This window comes from Arachis duranensis, chromosome 8 (assembly GCF_000817695.3).
Source record: "Arachis duranensis cultivar V14167 chromosome 8, aradu.V14167.gnm2.J7QH, whole genome shotgun sequence".
Lineage (NCBI taxonomy): Eukaryota > Viridiplantae > Streptophyta > Magnoliopsida > Fabales > Fabaceae > Arachis > Arachis duranensis.
Genome location: NC_029779.3, coordinates 27125253 through 27130854, shown reverse-complemented (window position 1 = coordinate 27130854; position 5602 = coordinate 27125253). Strand labels below are relative to the sequence as shown.

At 29.5% G+C, this 5602-nt stretch overlaps 1 pseudogene; it reads left to right on the top strand.

Annotated features, from left to right (window-relative positions):
- The first annotated feature begins 2611 nt into the window (after positions 1–2611).
- Positions 2612–3265, top strand: LOC110274820 (uncharacterized; annotated as a pseudogene).
- The last annotated feature ends 2337 nt before the right edge of the window (positions 3266–5602 follow it).

Sequence of the window (5602 nt, the reverse complement as noted above, 5' to 3'; positions counted from 1 at the left end):
CTAGCTAGCTAGAGAAAAACGTAAACAATAATACCACCTATCATTCAAGGGAATAACCTCTTTACAGAATATTCTATCTAAATATACCATTTTAAAAATTTGATATATTATTTTTCGACACCAATATTGATTATTATTTAAAATTGACTAATTTAAAGTAATATTAGATCAAAAATAATTTTTTAACCGTTAGGAGTATAATCATTAATATTACTTTTTTCTACCTCTTAAACTTTTTCATGACATAGTATCAAAATTCTGTGTCTAAAAAATTTAGAATTCTCCAAAAATAAAAAAATAGCATAAAACAAATAAAAAAATCCTTGTTTGAAAAAAATATTATAGATATAACTTAATGTTATTTTTTCTTATTAACTTAAACTTTTAGAATGAGTAATTTTATAATACTAACATTTTAAAAATATACTATTTTTTTCTTTAAATTATATATATATATATAACTCTCCTTTTCAATCATGCCTTTATTATTTCTTCCTCCCCTGTGTGTGCTTAAATATGCCCTTGGAGGAATCTGTACCTGTTTATTTTTCATTTCGCAAGAGTTTCAATTTTTTGAATACTATATTATTATTGTTTTGTTTTCCTCTTCTACCCCTTTCTCATGTACTTATAGCAAATACTAGTCATGGTGTGAACTTGGAGATTAATTGAATAAAGTAATCTGATATTCCTACCTCCCTATAATCACATTTTTTTAAATGATCTCTCATCTAAAAATCAATTTACTTATATCACATGACAACATAACTTTTTTCACAACTCATTTTTAAATACTCCTTAGTAAATAAAAACTATTGCACTTCTTGACTTCTTATTAATTAAACAAATTTTAATATTTATTTATTATATTTTATATTAATAATTTAAATTTAAAATTTAAAATTTATAATTTATAATTCAAAATTTAAAATTTAAAATTTATAAAAACACTACACTCTTTTATTTTTTTCAAAACGTATTAACATTTGCATTTTTTACACCATTAACACATCGAATCAAATTCTCAAAATATTTTTTTTATTTTCTACGATATTCCCTAATCCGACAGGCCAAAGACTAATCCGTCGCGGTATTGAGTTCTGTTTAAGAGTTTGCCGCAAATTCTCGAAATATTTTTAATGAAAAGGCTAGGCCTCTTCTTTTCTTTTTCGCAACCATGTCCAGATTGATGGAATCAATCTCATTGCTTTCTTGACTTCTTCACATGGATTCCAATAAAATTTCAGAGGGATTCTAGTGTGGTCGATTGTCATTCCAATTCATCCATTATTATTATTAAAGTAGCTTAGTGTGCTATGCCACTCATGCCATGCACCTCCTAACCTTATAATGTTGATCAAATTACTAAGTTCATGTTGATCTTAACAATAATGTATCTTAATTTATTCAACTATATATGCCACTAAAAGTACGCAAGTGATGAGAAAATAAAATCATCTAAAATAAAAAAAGAATGAAGCGCAGCCCATATAAAACATAGAATAATTCCAAATGAGATTTTTATATTTGATGGAGATATAAGTATTGATATGTCTCTTTTTATTATTTTAAACTTTTAAAAAATATGATTTTATGATATATTAGAATTACGGATAAAAAATTTAGAGTTCGATTCCTGTTATTTTTCAAAAAAAAAAATAGTATAAGATAAAAAAAATATATGCAATAAATTCACGCAAACTCCAAAAAAATTTCTTGCGTATAAAGAGTTGTAATCGAGATATAATCATGTATGTTTATTCTCTTATTAACTTAAGTTTTTAAAAGAAATAATTTCATGAATTAGATGCAAATTAAACACAAAGCACAGTGATACTATATTTTTCAACAAAAAATTATTAAATATTTTTCGTTTCAGTTGTCATAACAAATTAAAGATGTAGGTTTCACATATATATTTTAACTTCCAAAGCATAAACCAAGGTTGTTGGCTATAGCTAGCTATATATATCATGCATATCCATGAGTGTCTAATTAAGCTAGGAAGCTCTAGGGAGGTAGGAATGTATGTATATGACCATATTCAACACTTGTCCAAGTTTACACCACATTTATTGGCACCTAGATTATGAGAGCAAGAAAAATGTGAAGTTTCTTAACTACGAAATGAAAATGTTTTAATAAGTTAGGTATCAACTAAGAGTTCATATTTAAAATAATCTTTGTTATTTGATTTTAATTTCGATTTAATTAAATTTTTTAATTTTTAATTGACTTAAATTATCCTCTAAAAATTTAAGGCGTGATTCGAGTTGGTCACTCCATTCATTTCCGTCATCGAAGAGATGACGTGACACGATTGAACAATTTTATTTTGTTATTTGTAATTTAAATGATGTCGTTTTATTTTTTCTCATTTTTTTTTTCTCAATGTCTAAACCTTCCACCACCCTATATTATCACCATCTTCAATCATATTTTTCCAACCCACCACCCTAATCACCACCCTCTTCCTCCTCACCTTTTCCCCTTCTTGTTCTCAGTTGAGACACTATCACTCACTCAACTATAAAGCTGTTTCTCAAATTTCAGAGTCACGATGAAAATCACTATCACATAATGGCCAAGTTATCCAATACCATCTTCAACCATGCATCTCTCTACTATTATTATCACTGTCTCCTCCTTCACAACCGCCTCGGATTTTGACTTTTGTTTCTCTCTCTCCACTAACTTTTTGTCAGGCCCGTCTCTTAAACTCACTTATTCCCCCACCGCCACCTTGACCGCCACAACTTCCCTCCATTCTCTCTTTCCTTGAAATTTGGGTTGGGGCTGATGGGGTCCTCGCAACTCTCCTCTGGTGTTTTCTGTCAGCTTCAACCTTTTTCCTTTTTATGCCCTTTTTTCTCTTTTTTCTTCCACTTCAAACTCCAATTCGATCATTTCTCCCTTAACAAAATAGTTTTTTTTTTCGGTTAGCAAGAGATGAAATTGAAACTTTTTTGTTTCAGAGACAATAACAACAAAAACAACAACAATCATGTTAATAATACATCTGGAATTGTGTTTGTTCTTGAGCGTGAGAAGAAGAACAATAGAAATAGTGAACGACGTAGTATTTTATTTGGTATTGCAGTTATGACTAGGATAATAATGCCTGTGACGAAGGGACTTCTGTTGAATATGCGTTGGGGAGTGAACTTTCCGAAGAATTTTAGGATTGAAGATGTCGTATTTGACAACAAACAAGATTGGGTTAGAGAGGATTGTTGAGCAATTTAGTTATACTTTCGAGAGTTGAGGAGGAGGATGGTAGTGATGGTGGTGAGGGTGGTGAGATTGAGAAAGTATGATTGAGGGTAGTGGCAACGGGATGGTGGGAGATTTAGACATTGAAGAAGAGGAAAAAGAAAAAGAGGAGGATAAAACGACATTGTTTATTAATTAGGTATAAATATAGTAAAATGACATCATTTAATTGTGTCACATCATTTTTTTGGTGATGAAAAAGAATGGAGGAACCAATTTGAGTCACGTCTTAAAGTTTTAAAATACAATTTGGGCCAATTGAAAATTAGAGAGTTAAATTGAGTCAAAACTCAAATTTTAGAGATTAATTTGAGTATTAACTCTATAGGCTAATAATGTAATGGTTTTAATTATTATTTTTGCCCATTCACTTTTGCATCGAAGGGCAACAACGATATTCCTCAAAATTATTGACTAAGGGAGGAGACGAAGTGACTCCATTTTCTCACTAACTGCTGCAAACAGGGTTTAGCAATGTGCATGGATTGGCTACAACCTACTTAATTGTAACAATATCATGAAAGATTTTGGACAAATACATTGACACAATACACAATGAGAACTTGAATTTCCTCTCCAATCATATTTACCAGTAATTTCAGTCTATAATAATCAAGTGTAATAATACTTGCCCTATACGTAAGCTATTTTCTAATTACCATTGTTATATATATACTTTGAAATAAATAAGAAAATGATTATCTTAAAGCAATCGGCCACTCATCACACTAACTTAAAGTAAATGATTATCTTTACATTTAAAATACAAAAAACACCGAATTTAAGAAAAATGAAAGGACCTTAGGAGTTAGGACCCTATCATTTCGCCACATAATTGTAAATAAAATTAACATTTAATTAAATAACCAATATACTCCAAGACCAATAAGAAATAGACAACAAAAAAGTCACATGATATCATTGGTCTCACCAAATTTAGAAAGCGTTTAATCTGCAAGAAGCTTTTTGGAGTCGTGACTATACCCTTATGTCTCCCTCGATCATATCTAACAATCAAACAAATTTTTTTATTATTGACCACGGTAATAAATTAGCTAAAAGGAATGAGGGGTTGTGCTGTGTACATTAGTTAAACGACATACAACAACGAATTAAACGACAACAACTTGTTTTAATTCTAATCTAAATGAAAAGTCTACTAATTATATTTTTTAACAAAAGATTAAACACAACAAAGTGGAGCAGTTAGAAAATACAAAGTTATTAGGTAACAAAACAGAAAATTAAATTGTAGTCATCTCCAATATTATCATCAACAACTAAAAAGATCAAAATCAATTCACTCTTTGTAATTTCTAATCAGCTTGTTGATAACTTTTACAACAGCTACTTCTTGATTCCTGAGTATCCTGTTATTCCTTTTTCAGTCAAGTATTTCAAATGATAGCATAAAAACTAATCAACCACCTATTGTGTTTATCTTTTTTAGTAAGAATTTCTGTCTAACTTCCAAAGTATTATTTAATTGTTTCTGAAACAAACCATAATTTTTTATAAATAAACAATCAAATACACCATATTTGTCAAATAAAATCATAACCCAAAAATAAATAGTAATCATTCTCAGAATTTTTTTTATACAACACAATCAGTATCATTATTTTGACCAACACTGCCAAGTCTACTAATTATATGAAACAAAATGGTGACATTATTGATGAATGACAAATTTTCATCAATTCCTAGTGTAATGCTTTCCCACAACAAATTAAAGGATAAAGGAAACAAAAAAGCTAATGAGATTGTTTGCCAACATCTGTCACACACATCTAATCTTAAGAAGAAAAAGAGGCAAAACACAACACAACCCCTCATTCCTCTTAGCTAATTGATTACCATAGTCAATAATAATAAAAGAATTTGGTTGATTGTTAGATATGAGGGAGACATAAAGGGCAAGTCTCAAACCCTAAAAGCTTCTTACAGATTAAACGCTTTCTAAATTTGGTGAGACCAATGATATCATACGGACTTCTTGTTGTCGATTTCTTATTGGTCTTGGAGTATATTGCTTATTTAATTAAATCCTTATTAATTATATTTACATAATATGTGCCCAAATTAAAGGGTCCTAACCCCTAAAGTCCTTTCATTTTTCTTCATAATGGGAGAGAATATTGGCACATGCTTATTCATATGTACCTATAGTTTTGGTTCTAGATCAAAGCAACATCGGTGTCAGTGTAGTTTAGTGCGTTTTAGTTCACTATTTTGTCGTTTTTTTATATGCTTCTGTGGAGTGCGGAACATCTATTATTGCACGGATCAATTCACTAAAACCATCAAAATTATTTTTAGGTTTTAATAA